The sequence below is a fragment of the Vipera berus genome (genome assembly GCF_964194415.1).
Source record: "Vipera berus genome assembly, chromosome: 4".
Classification (NCBI taxonomy): Eukaryota; Metazoa; Chordata; class Lepidosauria; order Squamata; family Viperidae; genus Vipera; species Vipera berus.
The window spans coordinates 80,699,453-80,722,094 of NC_138206.1; positions in this window are offsets into that span (position 1 = coordinate 80,699,453).

A 22,642-nucleotide genomic window follows, 5' to 3' on the forward strand; every position below is an offset into this window, starting at 1 on the left:
CGCTTCAGTGACTATTTTGTTGTGCGCACCATGTGTTCGGCTTGCCCATTAGAGGAAGGGTGAAAATGGGCCAATGTGGCGTGCCTTATGAGGTTTGCCCTCAAGAAGGCCTGGAACTCTGTTGCTGTGAACTGGGCCCCATTATCCGAGACTACAACTTCCAGCAGCCTGTGTGTTCCAAAAAGCTTTCTAAGTACCTGGATGGTCCTAGCAGTAGTCATAGTTGATGTGGGAATTAGTTCCAGCCATTTGGAGTAGCTGTCAACCACTGTCAAAAATAGTTGCCCTTGGAAAGGGCCAGTGTAGTCAATGTGGATCCTTGACCACGGTGTATGAGTCTCCTCCCATCTGTGGACTGGTGCCTGTGGCATTTCTGGTCTGGACTGTTAACATGTGTAACACCCGTGTACCTGGGCCTCAATAGCCTTATCTAACCCAGGCCACCAAAGGTAGCTCCGTGCCAATGCCTTCATCCGGTCAATGCCCAGATGACCCTCATGGAGAGACTGCAATACCTGCTGCCTTAATGAAGTGGGGACAATGACCCTGCTCCCCCACAGCATGCACCCCTTATGAGCTGAAAGCTCATGCCTGCGAGTAAAATAACTCTGGAACTCAGGTCCACCGCTATTTTCTAGCCAACCTGTGTGAACCCATGCCAGAACCCTGCTCAGAACTTTGTCTGCAGCAGTTTCTGCAGCCACATCCCCTGCATGTAGAGGGAACTCTGGCAAATCTTGGATTGACAAGATGGGAGAGGCTGGAGCTGGAGCTGGCTCCACGTGTGGCAATGGTAACTTGCTTAGGCCATCAGCATGGCCAATGTCCTTTCCAGCTATAGGCAGACAGGAAAATGGACCACCTTAGCATTCTGGGTGAGAGGATTTGAGGGGTCTGTCAGTCAGTAGTGAACAGCCCCAATAATGGTTTGTGATCAGTGAATATTGTGAATTCCCTGCCATACAAGTAATTGTGGAAGTTTTTCACCCTGGCCACAATGGCTAGAGCCTCTTTGTTAATTTGAGTGTAATTTCGCTCAGCAGCTGACAGGGTGCATGAGTAGTATGCAATTGGGACTTGAGTCCCATCTCTAGACAAATGGCTTAGAACAGCCCCCACCCCATAAGGGGATGCATCACAGGCCAGGCATACTGGCAATTTCTCTCTCTCTTTTTTTTTTTTTTAAATAAATCTTTATTTACATTTCATGTTAAAAACACACCATACACCAACAAAGACACACACAAAAAAACATTTACAATATACAGAAAAAGAAGAAATCAAAAAATTGAAAACCATTTCAAAAGTTTCAAATTACAATTATATTCCACTCATTAAGTCTCTTATAACCATCCAACTCCAAAGCGTATTCATTAACAAAAACTATATCATTTTTGACCAACCTCCAAGCCACCCTCATTTCTTTAATCTTTTATCCATCCAAATATACCATTTATTCCATGATAGAAATGCTGGTGTCTCTTCTTTACCCTTCAACTTCTTGGTCAATGTGTCTACTTCTGCACAATCAAGTATTCTCCTAATTATAACTTCATCCAGTGGGGTATGATTTGCCTTCCAAAATTGAGCATACCCCATCCTTGCCGCTGTTAAGATATGTAAAACCAAAAACCAAATACTATTTCCAGGCCTGGAGCCAAGCAGATATGTCTCTGGTTTAAGATCAACTAAACACCCGGTGATTTCCTCTATCCATTTTTGGATCCTCGTCCAATATCTAACCATTTCCGGACATGTCCACCATAATTGATAATATGTGCCAATCCCTTTACCACACTTCCAACAATCGGCCGACAATCCAGGGAACATTTTGGAAAGTCTAGCCGGAGAGAGATGCCATCTATAAAGCATTTTGTATATGTTCTCCTTATATGACGTGGAAACCACCAGCCTCATATTAATCCACTAAATCTCTTCCCATTTCTCAAGTGGAAGTGCATAACCAAAATTCTTCCCCCAGGCAATCATCGCGTCTTTTACCACCTCCTCCCCTACTACCCTAGTTAGCAACAATTTTTAGTACTTAGATATCATCCCTTTCTCCGGACCCAGCAGAATGTTATCTAATTCCTGCAGATTCAGATAAATACCCCTTCCTTCCTTATCCTTCTTATACCTTGACTGGATCTGCAGGTAGGCCCACCACTCCAGTTGAAACCCTTGCTGAGCCAGATCTTGTCACATTTTTAGTTCTCCCCCACTATCTAAAAGTTCTTTGTAAGTTGGTCTTCTTCCCTTCTTGAGTAGGGGCGGATGGGTCAAGGCTTCCAAGGTTGATAACCAACACGGAATTTGCGCATAGTACTTGGCCCTTATCTTATCCCAATTCCAAATCAGTATATCCCTTATGTAATGGCGAGTAAACTGTTTGCTTGGAGGATTACCTTCCCGCCAAAGAGCTGCATGCCATCCGTGCAGCAAATCAAATCCTTCCAAACTCAACAATCGATTATTCCTTAAACTTATCCATTCCTTGCCCCAAACTAAGAGGGCAGCCTGATAGTAAAGTTCCCAATTTGGTAGGCTAAGGCCCCCTCTTTCCTTAATTTCTTGCATCATTTTTTTTTCCAATCCTGGGCCGTTTCCCCTGCCATACGAATCTAGAAACTACCCCCTCTAACTCTTTTAAAAATTTCATCGAAAGTTTAACCGGTGCTGTCTGGAAAAGAAGATTCCATTTCGGCAAAACATAAGATTTCACCGTGGCTACCCTTCCTAATAATGACAACTGTATCCTACCCCATTTTCCCAAGTCCTTTTTTGTTTGTATCAGTAATTTAGAATAATTATCCTCCCTAATACTTGAACATCTTCCCGTCAACCAGATTCCTAAATATTTCACCTTCTTCACGATTTTAAACCCTGTAATGTCCTCTAACATCTGTTTACTTCTATTCGAAAGATTTTTTCATCAATATATTCGTCTTATCTTTATTTACTTGTAGACCAGCCACGTTTCCAAATTCCTCAATCCTTTTTAGTAATTCCATGCTGGATTCCAGAGGGTTTTCCAAAACGAAGACTATATCATCTGCAAACGCCTGCAGTTTATAAATTTGGTCTCTTATCTGAAGCCCAGTAATCTCCTCATCTTTCCTTATTATTCTCAATAGGGGTTCTAAGGTTAGAATAAATAAAAGTGGGGAGAGTGGACAACCCTGCCTAGTGCCCTTACAGATATCAAATTTGTCAGTTAAATTCCCATTTATCAACAATCTTGCTTCCTGCTTAGTATAGATTGCTTTAATCAAATTACGGAATTTAGCCCCAAACTCCATATGTTCCAACTGACACATTAGGAAATCCCAATTAACCCTATCAAGTGCTTTTAGAGCATTGATAAATATTAAGGCTAATTGTTTATCTGGTCGGCTTTCATAATACTCCAGAACATTTAATATAATTCTGAGATTATCCTTTATTTGTCTAGTGGGAAGGAACCCATTCTGGTCTGTATGTATGAATTGGTTTAAGTAAATTTTTAATCTATCAGCAATTATTGTCACAAATATTTTATAATCTGAATTAAGAAGGGATATTGGCCTATAATTTTTAATATGCTTCGAAGGGAAGTCATCCTTGGGAATCAAACTAATATTTGCCTCCAACCAAGTTTGTGGGACTATAGCCTCATCCAAAATTTCATTAAATAGATCTTTCATATGTTTTCCCAATGCTTCCACTAATACCTTATACAATTCTGCAGGAATTCCGTCAGTGCCTGGTTTTTTTTGATATTTCTGTTGTCTTACCGCTTTTTCAATTTCTGCTATTGTTATCTCCTGATCTAAGGCCTCTTTCTCATTAGGAAGTAACTTAGGAAGGTCTGACTCTGTCAGGTATTGTTTAATCCTCTCCTCAGGAACCTTTTCTTCCTGATATAATTCTGTAAAAAACTCAATCGCTATCTTTTCTTTCCCTTCTTTATCCCCTATCAGTGTCCCCCTCCTATCCTCTAACTGCTCAATTCTTCTACTTTCCTTCTCTTTCCTTATTCTATAGCTAAGCCATCTCCCTGGCTTATTGGCATATTCAAAATAATTCTGCCTTGCCACCCTAATTTGACGTGCTATTTTCTCTTGATCCACAAGGTTGAGTTTATGCCTCCAAAAATCCACCTGCTCCTTCCCATACACTTTCTGTGGGTTTACCTGGAGAGCCTTCTCTGCCTTAGTAAGTTGCTCAGCAATTTCCTTCCTACTTTCTTCCTCCTTCCTACATTTAACTGCCATCTGTTTTATTATCAAGCCTCTCAGATAAGCTTTAGCCGTATCCCAAACTATTCGTAGGGGCATCCCTTCCGTCCTATTTTCTAAAAAAACCAGACTCATCTCTTGTTTAATTTTTTGTACAAAAACCGTATCCTTCAGGGTCTCCAGACTCATCATCCATCTACTCCTCACTCTACTCCCCCTTATCAATGTAATAGCCACCGGGTTGTGGTCCGCCCATTCGTTCATCAAAATCATGGCATCTTTCGCATAAGATATCAGCCCATCTGACAACCATACCATATCCAACCTAGACCATGAGTTATGCCTGGGGGAATAGTAGGTATAACGTTGAGAGGCCGGGTTAATCACATGCCATATATTCCTAAGGCCAAATTCTTCGCACATATCCCTAAATACTTTGGGTAAGACCCTCCTATCTTTCCCTTTTCCTTTTTTCTTCTTCAAATCAACCCTCCCTGTTTTGTAATCCTTAGTCCTATCTACCACCGCATTAAAGTCCCCCAAGAGACACATCTGCTCATACTCCAGATCTAATATTTTCTGATATACTTTCTGGAAAAAGTCTCCCTGATTATTATTAGGTGCATATATGCCTACCAGTAGCACTTTGCTTCCCACCATTTCTATCTCCAGCATCAGGCTTCTCCCCTCCGGGTCTGCCCATAATTCTTTAGGACACAAGTACTCCTTAACATACATTGCTACACCTTTCTTTTTCTCCTCAGCAGACACTACAAATAATTTCCCTAGTTTAGGGTAACTCAACAGATTAGTTTGGCATTTCTTAATATGAGTTTCCTGAAGGCATAATACATCAGCTCCACACTTCCTTAATCTGGTTAAGATATTTTTTCTCTTAACAGGAGCATTGAGACCATTAACATTGAGTGTCAAAAAATTCTCCCCTTGACACATCCTTACTTACGTGGGGCCTTAGATTTGGTAGTCTGTCTAGTTACCCTCTTATATTCTTCTCCCTTTCCCTCTCTGCCCCCCTCCCCCCTCCGCTCCCCCCAGATTCCTCTCCTCCCTCTGACTTCTACTCTCCACTTCTCCATCACTCTCCTGATCACTAGTCCCACAAATTTTTTTATAGAAATCTTGTGCATCGTGTAGATGCTCTTTTTTATTGAAAAGTTTTATAAAAAGTTACAATATTATCCCCTTCCCAACCCCCCCCTAACCCCCCCTCCCCCACTTCCCAAAGTTGATTACAGGGTTACAAATATATAGTAATCATAATCTAACTAACATTAATCAACTATATAAAAAAACAAATACATAATACAATTTAACCCGCCTTTAACATAATTACCAACACTCTAAAATACCCAACTTCTAGGAAAAATTTAAATTATAACAATAACAATCTAAAATTTACTCATAAGCTAAATGGAACTTTTTAGTCCCATATTTTTTCTAAATATAATCTATCCATCTTCTCCAAACCGAAATGTATCTCTCTTGTGAATGATCTTTCAAGTAAGCAGAAATCTTAGCCATTTCTGCTAGATTTGACACTTTAAGCATCCACTCCTCTATAGTAGGCAGACAATCCTTCTTCCAATATTGCCCTACCTGTCAGGACCCACCTCAATCCACATCTTAGGAAATAAGAACTCTTGGATGCAAGTTTAGTCCAAAAGGAAAATGTTTACTAGGATGGAATCGATTGTGGGAATACAAGACGGAATCTAACAAAAGTTACATTTCAATCCTATATAAAGCATTTCCATTTCAGCCCCTCCCCTCATCCATTTGGTCAGGCTGTCATCAGTTGCTAGGTGTCAGGTCCTTCCATGGGAAAGGGAACTCTCCTTGGTTTTATGGTTATTGCTTTCCTTTTCAGTTGTAAATGAAGATACTGTTCTGAACCAGCCCTCTTCTGGCCTTGTAATAAGGCAAACCCCTATTCAGAAAGAAGAGACTGGAGAGCGTCCAAGGCTAAAAGGCATCTGCCAAGATTTATTACGCAGTTAACAAAAACACTAGAGCTTGTCTTCTCAAGCGGAAAAGTTGCTTTCAGCAACCAGCCCCTCCCCAAACACTCCTTTTATAGAGAGCTCAGGGCGTGGTCTCCCTGTGCCTCCTCCCGAGGAGTCCCGCAGCCTTTCTTTGTTTGTTCCTGCTCGACTGCCTCCTGCGTCGGGCGTCCTTGAACAGGGCCAGCTGTGGGTCATCTTCCTCCGCACTCTCGGGCTCACGCAGCTGAGAAGAGGTCCCCGGCTGAGGGCTCTACAAAGCCTCCAAACCATCATCAGCCGGTTCGTTTCCCTCCTCCCCCTCATCTGAGTCATCCGATACATCGGAGCCGGCTGTCGGACCCACAGGCTGGCCCTGAGTCACAACAGATACAATCCAGACCTGTCTGTCCCCCTCCTTCCCCCAGTTAAAACATCCCCTGTTGTTTGAAAATCGCTTTAGTAACCATCCTCTCCCCCCCCTCGGAGAGATGGCAGAATCCCCAAAAATAGCACGTTGTTCTACCTATACAATTATGAAATGTGATATAAATGGATTCTGACATTCGGCTCTCCTTTCAGAAAAAAGATGAGTCCATCTGTGGGGAAAGAAAACATATAAATGTTAGCCTGGTTTGTTTGGATATTCTGTATGAAACCTCTTAAGCAACTTAGGTGCTTTAACATGGAGTTTGTTAACCCACTCATTTTCTGAGGAGGGGAGGTGTTTCCATGCCACTAAATATTGTATCGTTCCATGGTGTTTTCTGGAATCTAAGATTTCTTTCACTTCAAAATGTTGTTCTCCTTCCACCATGATGGGGGGTGGTGGTGGTGGGATTTTTTCTCGTAGTGGTGATTGTTGTTCTCTCTTTAATAGACTGCAGTGGAAGGTTGGGTGTATTCGTCTAAGATTTTTGGGTAGTTCTAATTCAACTGTTACTGGGTTTATGATTCTTTTAATTGGAAAGGGTCCAATATATTTTGGTCCTAGTTTTTTACAGGCTTGGAGTGATTTCAGGTATTTTGTGGATAAATATACCATCTCTCCTACCCTAAATGGTGTGGGATCGGTTCTTTTTTTGTCTGCCTGTGTCTTGTATGCTTTTCTGGCATCTTCCAACGCTTTCCTAACGATTGGCCATGGGTTTTGTAATTGAGCAATCCATTCCTTCAGATCAGGGATAACCGGTTCTTTTGGGGTTAGTTCTGGTATTGGGTTGAAACTCTGGCCTGTAGCTACTTGAAAAGGAGTGTAACCTGTGCTTGAGTGGACTGCATTATTATATGCTACTTCTGCAAAAGGCAGTAGGTCCGTCCAGTCGGACTGCTGAAAATTAATATAGCATCTCAGATATTGTTCAAGTATATTATTAAGTCTTTCAGAAGCTCCGTCTGTCTGAGGATGGTGACTAGATGACAGTCCTTGGGTGGTTCCTAAGAGGGATAAAAATTCTTTCCAAAATGCCGACGTAAATTGCACCCCTCTGTCAGATATGATGCATTGTGGTACCCCGTGCAATCTGTAAATATGCTGTACAAAAAGTTTTGCTAATGCTTTTGCAGTCGGGATTTTTTGGCAAGGTATGAAGTGTACTTGCTTAGAGAACAGATCTGTGACAGTCCAGACTACGGTGTTTCCATTACTTTCTGGCAGTTCTACGATAAAATCCATGGCTATTTCTTTCCATGGGGCTGAGGGGTTTGCCACCGGTTGTAACAGACCTGGCGGTTTCCCTTGCAGTCTTTTGGCCATCACGCAAATTTGACAGCTACCCACATAGCTTTCGATGTCCTTTTTCATAGATGGCCACCAAAATTGCCTTTTAGTTAAGTGTAAGGTTTTTACAAAGCCAAAGTGTCCTGCTGATTTTGTATCATGGCACAGTTGCATGAAATTGATTCTCTGTGTGGCAGGTATATATAGCTTTTCCCCCACCCACGGCAGTCCATCTTTAATTGTGCACACATGTTTATTTTTCTGGAACCATTCATCACTTTCCAAAGATTTCCTGAATTCTATTCCAGTTTGGCTATCTACCTTCAGCTTCATTTTTTCTTGTGCCCTGGTGGTGACTGGTGCTGCCAGTTGTTGTTCCGGTACAAGTGGTTTAAAGTCAGTAACTCTTGTGCTGTTATATTGGGGCATGCGGGATAATGCATCTGCCAGGAAGTTCTTTCCCCCCGGTAAGTGTTTGAGAGTGAAATTGAATCGGTGAAAATGTTGGGACCAGCGGGCTTGCTTAGGAGTGAGCTTCCTGGGCGTTTTTAGTGCTTCCAAATTTTTGTGGTCTGTCCAGAACTGGAAAGGTATTTTATTTCCTTCTAAAAATTGGCGCCATGTTAGTAATGCCCACCTCAACGAGAATGCCTCTTTTTCCCATATTGGCCAGCGTTGTTCTGTTTCTGTGAGTTTTCTGGATGTGTATGCGCATGGTTGCAATGTCCCCCCATCATTTTCTTGTAATAGTACGGCTCCTACCGCTACATCACTCGCATCTGCCTGTATTACAAAAGGTTTGTCGGGATCTGGGTGTTTTAGGACAGGTTCAGCAGAAAAAAGTCTCTTTAGCCTCTCAAATGCTGCTTGACATTCCATTGACCATTTCAGAGGCTGGCTGGGTTTCACGGGTGACCCCCCCTTCATTTTCAACAAATTTTTGAGGGGCATGGCTATTTGGCCAAATGCGGGGATGAATTGGTGGTAGAAGTTTGCAAACCCCAGGAAACTTTGCTTCCGTGTGCGGGGGGGGGTGCCCACTCTAGTACTGCCCTGACCTTCTCAGGGTCCATTTCGATGCCCTCTGGAGATATGCGATATCCCAGGTAGTCGATTTTTTCCTGATGGAATTCACACTTCGATAATTTAGCATATAAGTGGGCAGCTCGCAACTTCTTCAGGACTGCTCTGACTAGTTTGATATGTTCCTCTTTGGTTTCTGTGAAGATAAGGATGTCATCGAGGTAAACCAGGACCCCCTTATATAGGTGCTCTCTCAGCACGTCATTAATTAATTGCATAAAGACTGCGGGGGGCCCTTGCAGTCCGAATGGCAATACTTTGAATTGATAACACCCCATTGGGCAGTTGAATGCAGTCTTCCATTCGTCTCCTTCCTTAATCCTAATACGGTAGTATGCTTCCCTCAGGTCTAGTTTGGTAAAAATCTTTCCTTTCGATAGGTGGGATAACATATCCTTCATTAGGGGAAGGGGGTACAGATTACATTCACTAATTGTGTTCAAATTTCTATAGTCCACAACCAAACGAAAGGACCCATCCTTCTTCTCCCTGAACAGAACCGGGGCGGCCACTTTGGGTTTGGCAGGCTCAATAAATCCTCTTTCTAAGTTTTTCTTTATGAATCTCTCCATTTCTGCCATTTCCCTTGGGCTCATGGCATACATCCTGGGTTTTGGGAGTTTTGCCCCAGGTTTGAATTCTATGGTGCAGTCTGTGGGGCGGTGGGGGGGAAGCTCATCTGCTCTTTCCTCACTGAAAACCTCAGCCAGGTCCCTGTATTCCTCCGGTATCTCTGGTAATCCCTTCTCTTTCCCCACTGCTGCTGTCTCCTCCCTCTGGGTTGGGGGGGTGCTTTTGGGGTCTAAGTTCTTCTGCCCCCCCTTTGGGAAATTGAGTTCTGCTGTCCTCCAGTTTATCCCGGGGTTCCATTTCTTCAGCCATTCCAGTCCTAGGATCATTGGGCATTCCATGCCTGGGGCCACTATAAACGTTATGTCCTCCTCATGGGGCCCCAGTGATAGGTGGATTGGTAAAGTGGCTAGGGTGGCTGGTCCTCCCCCTGCTATTGTCCCATCTAATTGACTAAAAGAGATTGGTTGTTTTAGCCTCCTCACTGGGATGCTCAATCTCTCCACCAGCGTTGGGCTGATAAGGCAGCGGATGCATCCAGAGTCTATCAGAGCTTTTATTTTGGCTGCTTCAGGCATAGGGGAAGCTAATATAGTCACTGTCTTAAGTATGGGCGGAAGGGGTCCACTTACCAATGGTTCTCCCTCTGAGCTGTCTTCCGAGTTGTCCACCGTCCCTGCGGTGCAGGCCGGAGTCCAGTCCCAGTTCCTGGCAGGAATTGTGGACTCTACAGCCTCTGTCCCCTTCATGGAAGATTCTTTTGTGTTGCCTTGGGGCTTCCCCGGCTTCTTGGAGGATGATGCCTCTGGCTTTTGTGGGGGGGCTTTTGAACAACATTCTGCAGCACGGTGGCCCTCTCTCCCGCAGTTGAAGCAACCTGTTGATTTTTTGGCTGTGGCTGGTGGGTTTTCCCCCTCGCGTGTTTGCTCGGGTGGCAGGCGGCCCCATGGTTTTCCTCTGTGGTGTCTCTTCAGTAGGTCTATTTCCACTTCCTCCGCCAGGATGTACCAGTCGTCGAGGTGGGGTGGGTCTCCTCGAGGCAGGCAAGCATCATACAGGTCGTAGTTCAGACCGTCTTTGAAGTGGCTAAGGAGGATGTATTCTGGCCAGTTCAGCTTGCTGGCAATGGCTCGGAATTCTTGGGTATAATCAGCCACTGCTCGCCTGCCCTGCCTCACCGTTTTGATTCTCTCCCAGGCCTTACGGTCAGCCAAAGGATCCTCTAACCGTCGCCTCAAAGATGACATGAATTGGTTGAAGTCGTTGAGTTCTGGGGCGTTGGAGTCATGCAAGTTCACCACCCAGTTCTGCAGCCGTCCCGTCCAGGGCAGATTGCACAATTCGGATGCGTGTTTTGTCACTGGGGATGTCCCATCCGTACTCTTCCATGTAGCTGAGGACTTGGGTTAGGAAAAATCCCAGTCGTGATGGCTCCCCCTTGAATTTGACTTCCAGGGGCGGGAGTCTTTGGCTGGAGTGTTGTCTGCGCCGTGGCCGGTATCGCTCCTCATCCTGGTCCCCATCTGTGGTTCTGGGGGGGTGGGTACTGCTGAGGCAGCAATTCCTGTTCCATTGGACGGCCCCGGGGTTTCAGGTGTTGGATCCCCTCCGTTACCTTTCCAGTTACGTCCCCAGGCGCTGCCTCGTTTGCAATTCTCAGCTCCCTCCTCCCTCAGTGAGCTCAGGGTTGCTTTCATCAGATCAATGGCCTTTTCCAGGATCCACTCCTCCTCGCTGGTGTGCAGGGAACTCTCCATCTCTTGCCTCCATTCCGGTTGGTGTTTACTACGCCTCAGGGTCGTTTCTCCCGAAGCCTTTTCCCACTCACTTTTCCTTCCAACGCCCATCGACCACCGGGGTTTTCAGTCGTACTGCTCCACCGCTTCTTCCCCGGTGAAATATGCTGCTTCAGCTTCCCATTGTCTCTGGGATTCCATTTGGGGGGAAGACTCCCCCTCCATGGGGCTTCCCTCCTCTCTTGCTTCGTTGCCAGACATTGTATTTGTTGCAAAGTCCCCCGGTAAGGTTTTCCCTTCCAGGTTGACTCTTAAAGCAGATTCCGTCTACTGTCAGGACCCACCTCAATCCACATCTTAGGAAATAAGAACTCTTGGATGCAAGTTTAGTCCAAAAGGAAAATGTTTACTAGGATGGAATCGATTGTGGGAATACAAGACGGAATCTAACAAAAGTTACATTTCAATCCTATATAAAGCATTTCCATTTCAGCCCCTCCCCTCATCCATTTGGTCAGGCTGTCATCAGTTGCTAGGTGTCAGGTCCTTCCATGGGAAAGGGAACTCTCCTTGGTTTTATGGTTATTGCTTTCCTTTTCAGTTGTAAATGAAGATACAATCCAGACCTGTCTGTCCCCCTCCTTCCCCCAGTTAAAACATCCCCTGTTGTTTGAAAATCGCTTTAGTAACCATCCTCTCCCCCCCCCCTCAGAGAGATGGCAGAATCCCCAAAAATAGCACGTTGTTCTACCTATACAATTATGAAATGTGATATAAATGGATTCTGACACTACCAATAACCTCGCAGCTGTTATCAAATTCAACATCAAATTAATTTCTTTAGTGTCACAGTCTGTAATAACACCCAATAGAAATAATTGTGGAGTAAACTTTATCTTTCTCTTAAAAATCTTTTGAATGTTCCACCAAATTTTAATCCAAAAAGCTTTTATATTTCTACAAGTCCACCAAATATGAAAATAGGTAGCATCCAAACTACCACATCTCCAACATTTGGGCAGTAAATTGGAATACATACAAGACAGCTTTTTAGGATCCAAATGCCATCTATAAAACATTTTATAAAAATTTTCTCTTAAGTTTTGGGCTTGAGTAAATTTTACATTTCTAACCCAAATTACCTCCCACACATCCAATGGAATCAGTTCTTGAATATTTTGAGCCCACTTTACCATGCAATCTTTCACCAATTCCATTTCCAAGTCCAATTCTATTAAAGCATTATAAATTCTCTTTATATGCGCTCGAGTTTGATCTTTGATCTGTTTTATCAAATTTTCATCCATCAATGTCAAACCAACCTTCTGGTCTAACGTCCACCTGACTTGCAATTGAGTATACTGAAACCAAGACTGTACAATATTTTCTTGTTTTAACTCAGCTAGCGACCTTAGTTGCCAGTCACTCCCTTCCAATCTAAGTAATTGCTTATAAGAAATCATATCCAAATTCACACCCATAGATACCCCCTCTATTGCGTGTCCAGGAATCCCCCAAATTGGTATTTTATAATTTAACTTATAATAATACTTTTTCCAAACACGCAATAAAGCACTTCTTAAAATATGAGATTTAAAAGCCTTATCAACTTTTTTATCATAAATCAAATATGCATGCCACCCATATAATAAATCCCATCCCTCAAGATAAAGTATACTTTTATTGGTTAAATTAAGCCAATCACTAACCAATGTTAAAACTACTGCATCATAATATAGTTTCAAATTAGGCACCTTAAGTCCTCCTCTTTCCCGAGCGTCTTGTAAAATCTTAAGTTTAACTCTCGGTTTTTCCCCGCCCAGATAAATTTATTAATACCCTTCTGCCATTCATCCAAATTAGCATCTTTTTTCAAAATAGGTATCATTTGAAACATAAAGAGAAACTTTGGTAAAACATTCATTTTAACAGCTGCAATTTTACCCAACAAAGATAATTGTAATTTTTTCCAATTATTTAAATCCTTTTGTACTTTTAACCATAAGGTCTCATAATTATTCTTATATAATTTCACATTAGAAGCTGTAATATATACCCCCAAATATATAACCTTTTTCACAATTTCATAACCTGACAATTTTACTAACAAATCCTTCTCATTTATAGTCATATTTTTAGATAATATTTTAATCTTATTATTATTCACCTTAAAGCCCGAAACTTTCTCATATTGTATTATAATTTCCATCAAGTCTATAACCAATTGAATCGGTTGAGATAGTGTAACAACCAAGTCATCTGCAAATGCTCTTAACCTATAATCATTCTGTTTTATTTTTATTCCCTTTATTTTAGTTGATTCCCGAATTTTAATCAGTAAAATCTCCAATGTTAAAACAAACAATAATGGTGACAGGGGACACCCTTGTCTTGTACCTTTTTCAATTTTAAATGCATCTGTTAATCCCCCATTAATTATAATTTGCGCCAATTGTTGTTGATATATGGCCTTAATAGATTGCAGAAATTCATCCCCAAAGTTCATCTTTTCCACAACTTTCAATAAAAATTGCCAATTCAGTTGATCAAAAGCTTTTTCAGCATCCAAAAATATCAATGCTGCAGGGACTTGGTTATTCTTATCCAAATACTCAATTAAGTTAACTAATTGTCTTACATTATATTTCATATATCTTCCAGTTATAAATCCAGACTGATCTGTATGAACCATCTGTTTCAAAACTAACATTAATCTATTTGCCAATATTTTTGCAAAAATCTTATAATCTGTATTTAAAAGCGATATAGGTCTATAATTCTTAGGCTGAGTAAGATCTTGATCCTCCTTCTCCAAGATGGAGGCACCTCCCCCCTGGCCTGGATATTGTTAAATAGTTCCTTTAAAGGTTTTGTCATCTCTGTAAGTAAAGTTTTATAATAAATTGCTGTTAAGCCATCTGTACTGTTTAATTACCGATATAATTTCTTCAGAAGTGATTAAACAATTCATCCCTTCCCTTTGTTCATGTGAAAGCATAGGAATATGCGCTTCCTGTAAATATTTATCTATATCTAAGGTATGTACATTCTCACTAGCATATAACTTTTGATAAAAATCCAAAAAACCCTTTTTAATCAAATTCTGTTGATATGTTTCTTTGCCCTTATATTCTATTTTCTCTATTGTATGTAACTTCTGTTTTTTTTTCCTTAATTGATAAGCTAACCACCTACCAGGCTTATTTGCATTACAAAAAGTATTATGCTTCGCATATCTCAAATTAGTTGCAACCTGATCCGCCATTAACATATTAAATTGCTCTTTCAACAAATTTATTGAAATCCTTAATCTCTTATCTAATGGATTCAAAATAAAAGCTTTCTCCTTCGATTTAATCTCTTCTTCCAATTCTTTACGTTTTTGCATCTGCTTACGCCTATGACCATTGTTCATATGAATCAAAATCCCCCTCATATAAGCTTTACTGGCATCCCAAACCATTTCAATCGGTGTTCCTTTATGCATATTCAAAACAAAAAACTCTTTCAAATAATCTTTACATTTTTCTGAAAGTACAATTTTCTGAAAGTACAATGAAATAAATTTTCATTCAACCTCCAAGATCTTCTTATCCCATCTTCCCTAAATAATTCCATCCATACAGGACTATGATCCAAAAACGTTCTAGGAAAAATCTTGACATTCTTGACCCTGGAAGTAAGATCACCAGTAACTAAAAAAAATCAATTCTAGAAAACGATTGATGCCTGTCCGAAAAGAAAGTAAAATCTCTATCCTCCAAATTCCACTCCTGCCAGATAACCCTTAACTCCAAGTCTTCTTTCAAATAAAAAAAAAAACTTTTGGGCAATCTAGAATAGATAGGAGAATTTTTAGAAGACCTCTTCTTGTCCTTATTTGAATCCAAAACACCATTCCAATCACCCATCAAAATAACAGATTTATAATCCAATTGAATTAGGAACATATAATCCAATAATGAGAATCTTCTTGCCTTGTAACAATAGTTCAATAATAACATATCTTCCCTGTGGATCAGATTCAATTAACATAGCAGATAAATCTCTTCTAAAGTAGATAACCACTCCACTCTTTTTATCTGGAGCAGATGCTATAAAATGAAGTCCCAACTGAGAATTAATCAAGTATTTTTGATCTTTTGCACAAATATGAGTTTCTTGTAGGCAAACAATATCATTTTTATGTTGCTTCAAATAATGAAACACTTTTTTCTTTTTTGTGGTGAATTTAAGCCATTAACATTCCATGTCAGAAGCTTTATCGCCATCCTCAGCGACCTGGAACCTCTGGAACGCCACCTGGAGATCCGCAGTTGGTCTCTTCGGTCGCACCCCTCCCACCGGCTTCATGATGACAGGGCCTTGTATCATAGGCCCAGAATCCATCTTCTGTTTCAGTTTTTCCTTTTCTCTCCGTTTATGCGCCGCACGTGTCATTCTCTGGTCTTTTGGATCGCACTTTAACATCAAACTTTGTTCAGTGGATTCAGCCACTTGTGCCTCTCCAACAAACTGTGCTGATGCGCCTTCAACTTGTTGTTTATCTTCTTCCACTCTCTTAAGCAATGGAGATGGTGGTGAGCCTGCTTTCAGAACATAAGTATAAAATTCTTTTGCCTTAGCAATCGTATTAAGTCTATATCGTGTCCCTGCATGATTCACCACTATTCCAATAGGAATCTCCCATCTGAACTGAATTTGTCAATTTTTAAGTTCATCAGACAAAAAACCAAAATCCTTCCTTTTTCTCAACATCTTAGGAGGTATTTCTTTCAAAATTATAATATCTTGACCTGCAATTTGAAATCTCTGTTGATAGAAGGCCTGGATAATCTCATTTCGAAGTGACCTCTTAGAAAAATAAATCACCACATCTCTGAGTAAATTCTTCTGCCTCGCAATCCAGGAATTAACCCTGAAAATTTTTTCCACTTCCCTTGATAACTCCTTAGGATCCCATCTCAAGATGGGAGCAATAACCTTAATCACCTCTTCCAGTAACTCCTCATGAGGGTTTTCTCTCAACCCCTTTATTCTCAAAGCAAATTCCGTTTCTTTATATTGAGAAATAATCACCTCATCCTCCATTTTATCAATTTTATTTTCTGCTATAGCGATTCTATTTTCCAGTCTTTCACTATTTTCCACAACCTCATCCACGCGGTCATCTAAACGTTCAATATGTGCAGCCAGCCCTTGAAATGCAAACAGAATGTCTTCTCTCATTTCTCTATTTTTAAGCTCAAGAAGATCAGCTACTTCTTCCTTTATTTGTTGAGTCATTTCTTGTGCCTGCAACTTCAAAGCATCCTGCAGGTCCTTAAGTGTAAGTGCTGGTGGTGGAGGAGAGAGAGGAGGGGATCTGGGTTTTGCAGTGGGTTGAATAACAGGAGAAGAGATTGAGGTTTTAGAAACAACAGGAACTGCCTGCCGTCTTGAAGCCATTTTCCAACTCGCTACAATTCACTTTCTCTTATCACTTTCACTTTCCCCTGCACTCCCAAAAAAAATACAAAAGTAAAATCCAAGAAAAAAGGAGAGGAACTCTTAATCGCAATAATAATAGGAAAAAAGGAAAAATTCTTTAAAACTCTAAAATCCAATATATTCTTTAAATTTTAACAAAGTCTTAAAAAGAAAAAAACATTTCGGCGGCATCTTTTCTCTTTGTCTTTCAAAGTCAAATTTATATATGGAGAAGATTAAAGCACCTCGAGTTAAAGTTCTAAATACTTGCAACTTTACTCCTCCTGGTCAGCTCTGTCTGCTTAAAAAGCAATCATAAGTCACTATAATCCACAGATGTGGATGCAGCGTCTAGCTTCGCCCCTGCACGGAGCAAAGGCGTCCTGGACTCAGAGAAAAACCTCAGACTCCGTGGGAGCTCTCACCCTCCAACCTCCAGATAAATCTGGGAAGTCTTGGGGAGCTCCACCACTATCTGGGAAAGCTCACTTCCCCCTCTTCTCCTGAGGGGGAAGTTTACGAGCCGTGGAACAGCTGATTGTCACTGTCTCCACGGCTCTATGAGGCCTCAGGGCGAGCGGCCGAAGAAAAGCCACCATTCGGCGTGGTGTTGCCACTGGAAGTCACATCACATAGACTCTCAATCTTTATCTTTCGGTCTTCCCACATCACCAGGAGCCCCTCTGGAAGCAGCCATTTATATGCCACACCTTTTTTTCTCAATTGCGAAGTAACAAATTGATAGCGTTGACGTTGCTCTCAGACCCTTCTTGGCAGTTGCTGAAGAATTGTAACTGGACGGCCTTTATGCTGAATTGGTTGGTCTCTAGCTCTATAAAGCACTTCATCTCTAAGCGCCTTTTTGGTAAACCTAACATGCACTTCCCTAGGGAGGCTGTATCGCCTGGTATAATTGGTATAAACTCAAAAAGCCTCATCAATATCGCACCAAACCTCTTTTTTCTCTTTCCCCACCAGATCTGCAATCATTTCTCCTACCACTTCTTCCAACTGTTCTTCTCTGTCTTCCATCACATTTTGGAAGCGCAAAAAAAAAGGCCGCTTTCTCCATCTCCAGGTACACCATATCATCTTCCAGCTTCTTGGATGCTTGCGTGCACCTTTGCTCCCATTTCTCCATCTGCTTCTTTATATTCTCAGAGTCCTTTTCTACTGTTTTAATTCGCTCTTCATGCGTATTCAGAGTCACCTGGACTACACCCAATTTCCCTTTAATTTCCTTCATCTCCTCTCTCATGTCCCCCAACTCAGCCTTCAGGCTGTCAAAATTCCTCTCCATTATGTCCTGCATATTTTGTAGCATCGTATAAATCCCTTGAATTGTAGCAGATTTTTCTGTCGCTGGTAGGCTCTCCATTGACTTCCTAACCCCTGGTGGCATCGTAACCAGAGAGGCTGCTGCTGTCAAGGTAGGAGCCTTCTTTAAGGTTCTAGTTGACGTTGTTGTTAAAGACATTTCAGTTTGTCCCAGGAGGTTTCTCCACACTACTGTACACCACAGGTTAACTCCTTCCCAGATATTTTATCACAAACCCCGTACTTCCTTCTAATAAGTCTTCTTCCAGAACTTATCTAAACCCATTCTGTGAATTAATTTCACTTCCGCTCTTTAGGTAGAAAAAAAAGAAAGAAAGAAGGAGTCACATCGATATCCGTCAGTTTAAAGCAGGATTTCTATAAGTACGCAAATCAGTACACTAACTTTTTCAGGGAAAAGGAAGCTTCCACCAATCATGTCATATTCATAGACAAGTCCATTTAAGCCTTTAATCAGCATTCACGGCAGCAGAAGACAAAAGGGGTAACAAAACAAAAAAAAGAAAATAAAAAAAGAAAAATATTTGTTGCCAAAACCACCCCCGATAACTGGCTGCCACTCCTTTCACTTCTGCTTAGCACCCCGCTGGCGCACTCGCTCAGAAAGTCTTTAAACTCACTTCCACTCTTTCTCACTTCCCTGCTTCTTCTCAAACTGCCGAGTCATTGGCTTCGGGGCTGCCAAACCATGGCCCTCTTTCAAGCATCCGGATCCTCGGGGTGCTTTCCTTTTTCCAGCGAGGTGATTGCACCACACCTCGCCTCCAAAGATGCCTCCGCTTCTCCCAGCCTCTCCAGGGCTGGAAACGGCAGAATATCACCGCAGGAGTCCTGAAAAACAACAAGAGGCTCGGCCGTCTATTGCCTCCCCTCCCAAGTCAGTGCCATCTCGGACTCAGCTTCAAAAACCATACTGGCAATTTCTCATTGAAATGCGTGAGCACTGAATTAGAAGACAGTAGTGCCTTTACTGCCTTGAAACTGCTTTCCTGGACCTTGGCCCACTTCCATGGGATATTCTTATCCAAGAGCTGGTGTAACGGCTCTGCCATTGCAGCCTTGTTAGGTAGGAATGCATGGTAAAAGTTCAGGAGGCCCAGGAATGCCTGGAGCTCTCCTTTTGACTTGGGGAAAGGTGCCATCTGAATGGCTCTCAATTTGGATTTGGCAGGGTGGATGCCATCAACATCAATGTGGAAACCTGGGAACTCAGTAGAAGGGACCCCAATTTTACGTTTGTCCCTTCTGAGTTTAAGTCCAGTGGAGTGGAACCATTGGAGGATGGCCTTTAGCCTCCCGGCAAGCACCTCAGTGGACTCACCAGCAATGAGCACATCGTCAAAATAGGGGCAAAGCCCCAGAATGCCCTTTAACATGCACTCCATGACTCCCTGGAATATTCCTGGGGCCACACTAACCCCAAACTGGAGGCGTTTGACTTTGAACACCCCTCTATATGTTACGATTGTTTGCGCAGCTGCAGTGGCCTCATCCACCAGCAGCTGTTGATAAGCCTGAGCCAAATCTAATTTTGCGAACACGGTAGCCCCTTGCAGTGATGCCAGGATGTGGCTCACAACTGGCACTGGGTATGCGTGCTGCTGCAAGGCCCTGTTAAGGGTACATTTATAATCAGCACAAATTCTGATTTCTCCATTGGCTTTAAGTGGCATGACAATGGGAGTTTCCCACTCTCCCCCATCTATGGGCTGTAAGATTCCCTGGTTTACTAGATTGTCCAGCTCTGCATTGATTTTATGCTTAAGCGTGAATGGCACTCTGCGGGGCTTGATCCTTATGGGCATTATGGCAGGATCAAGCTTGAAGGCTATAGGAAGACCCTTGTGCTCACCCAGGCAAGTGTCAAACACATCCGTGAACTCCTCGCATACCGACGCCAAGTTTGCCGCTTGTGTCCAGTTGATCCCTGTAACTTGGATTCCCAGGGCATCAAACCAATCAAGGCCTATGAGACTTGTTCTCTGGCCCTCCACCATGACCACATCCAGGGCCCCCAGAAACCCCTTGAACTTGACAGCCAATGTGACTTCACCCTTGATGGTGACCGGGGAATTCTGGAAGTCAGTAAGGAGTATGTTGGATGGCCTGAGCTTGGCCCACCTCTTGCTGCAACTGCAGACTTGTCTGAAGGTATTCAGAGAAATAATTGATACTGCCAAGCCAGTATCCAGCTCCATCCTGCAAGGAATGCCTTGCAGTTCGACGTGAAGTCGAAGTTTGGGTTTGAGGGGCCTTTGAGCTCCGTGTAGCAGACACTTCTGCGACTTGAGCAGAACCCTACTCTGAATTGCTCCGGGGCCCTGGTATCTCTCCTTGGACCGTCGTGCTGCTTGTGGTCCTGTTGGCGACCCTGACAGATGGATGCAATGTGGCCTGTCTTCCCACAGGCCCGACACGTGGCCATTCGGAATTTGCAGTCCACTTGAAGATGGCAGCCTCCGCAACCCTGGCACTGAAGAGAGGGAACTGCCTTCTCAAGATGGCTCGTGTTCTTGCTGTGGTGCTTCTGGACCTTGTCGACTTCTTGGTTTAAGTCATCTTCTTCCAGTAGTTAGGCGTCCTCGTGGTGGACTGCTTCCTCGTGCATTGTACTTTTGGCGGGCCGCATGGCCTTCACAGCGCCTCCAGTGGCTTCATCCGCCATGACTTCTTTGAGAGCTTCTTGGAGTGAGAGAGTTTCTTTGGCAAAGAATTTCTGTTGCAACTCTCTGCTCTGAATACCACAAACGAGCCTGTCCCGAAGCCTCTCCTCCAGGTCTGAAAACTGGCACAGACGCAAAGCTTGTCTCAATGCTGCAATGAATTTGGTGGCTGTTTCACCCGGTTGCTCAACACGCTGTTCAAACGTGTGTCGCCATGCTATCACCAATAGCTTTGGCTGGAAGTGCTCACCGAGTCTTTTCTTCAAGTCCATGAATGCTACAGACTCTATCTGGGCCGGCACAATGAGATTCTCCACAATATCGAATGTGGCTGGGCCGCAGATGCAAAGGAGGGTTGCGGCCTTAAGGCCATCTTCGGAAAACCTGGTTTACTCTCAAGTAATTCTCAACCCGTGCGATCTATGACGACCATCTCTCTGGGTGAGTGACATCAAATTCTTCTTGTTTTCCGACCTTGGTCATTCTGGAAGGTCTTCGTGACTAGAGAGTCATTTCTTCTGTCCTGCTTCCTGGTTGGCCCTGGAGCTGGTCCACAGCTGGTTGCTAGTGTGGGGACTAACTGACCAGAGGGTGGGGAACCACGTTCCCAGCCAGACGCATCGCTGGCCTCACCCTAGTGATTCATTGCAGCTCTTCATGGGAAGCAGGATCCCATCCTCATTGCCAGTGCTCATTGGTTCAAAGCATGAGGCGAGATGAGCAGGTGAAAACAGGAACATGCTTTATTGAGCTGCTGGAACAGAACAGAAGAGCGTGTGTGTCTGCACCGCTATTTATCCGGTTGGCCACTAGGTGGCAGCCAATAGATTTAAAGTAATACAGTTCCCACATAAATCAGCCAATGGCTGAGCAGGAGACTCTAAGTCTGGCTAAAACCCCCAAGCTGTTACACAGGCAACTGTTAGCAGCAGTCACAAAAACATGAACTTTGCACACAAGAAAACCCCCAATACATTACAGTATTTGCTCATGAATGGGGCCTCAGTCTTTCTGACTGGGATTATAACATCTGCATTTCTACAAAGCTGCCCTATTCAGTTTCTGTTTGGGGCTATTAAGAAAAACTGGGCCTGCTTTTCTGCCTTTAAGATCCTTTGGGGAAATATAATATTCTGCCTTTTCAATATTCCCCAAAATATTTCCTTCTCTGTGCGGGGGGCTGACTTTTGACACTGGGCATGCTGGATGAAAATGTTAGGACTTATAGCCATATACTGTACATTTGGAGAAAATTAGATAGAAGTAAAGGTATAGCTTCCTTTATGGAAGTGATAATTATTGATCTGATTAGAATTTGAATTGAATCTTGGAATCTAGTAGTTCAGAGGATTAAGAAAAAACTAGACTCAATCCAGAAGTTGACTTTAATTGTGCTATTCATTATCCAGCCTTTCATATTGAAAATAATATATTCATAAAGACAATTAAGATTTCATATACATAAAATATATAACAACATGCAAGAAAATAACATAACTGTCATGAGAATACTAAATTTAGCAATTTGAACAAGAATCCTTAGCTTGTTTTAGAAACTTTCCTCTAGCTTGCATCATAAGCTTTCTCATTATAACCAAAATATCTCCACCAGAGACCAAAGAATAGAAATAAAGTAGAAGGACAGAGAGAAAATAGAATTGAATAGGAAGGGGAAAAGAAAAGAAAAATTAGGCAATGAAAAAAGGTGGTGAGAAACTTTTCAATAGTCATTCCATTTATTCTGATCATAAGGTCAAATATCTGAACCATTTCTTCATTGTTAATCTCAATTTAAGAGAAGTAGGTATATAAAACTAAGTTCTATCATGGCTTAGGCAAACTGGTG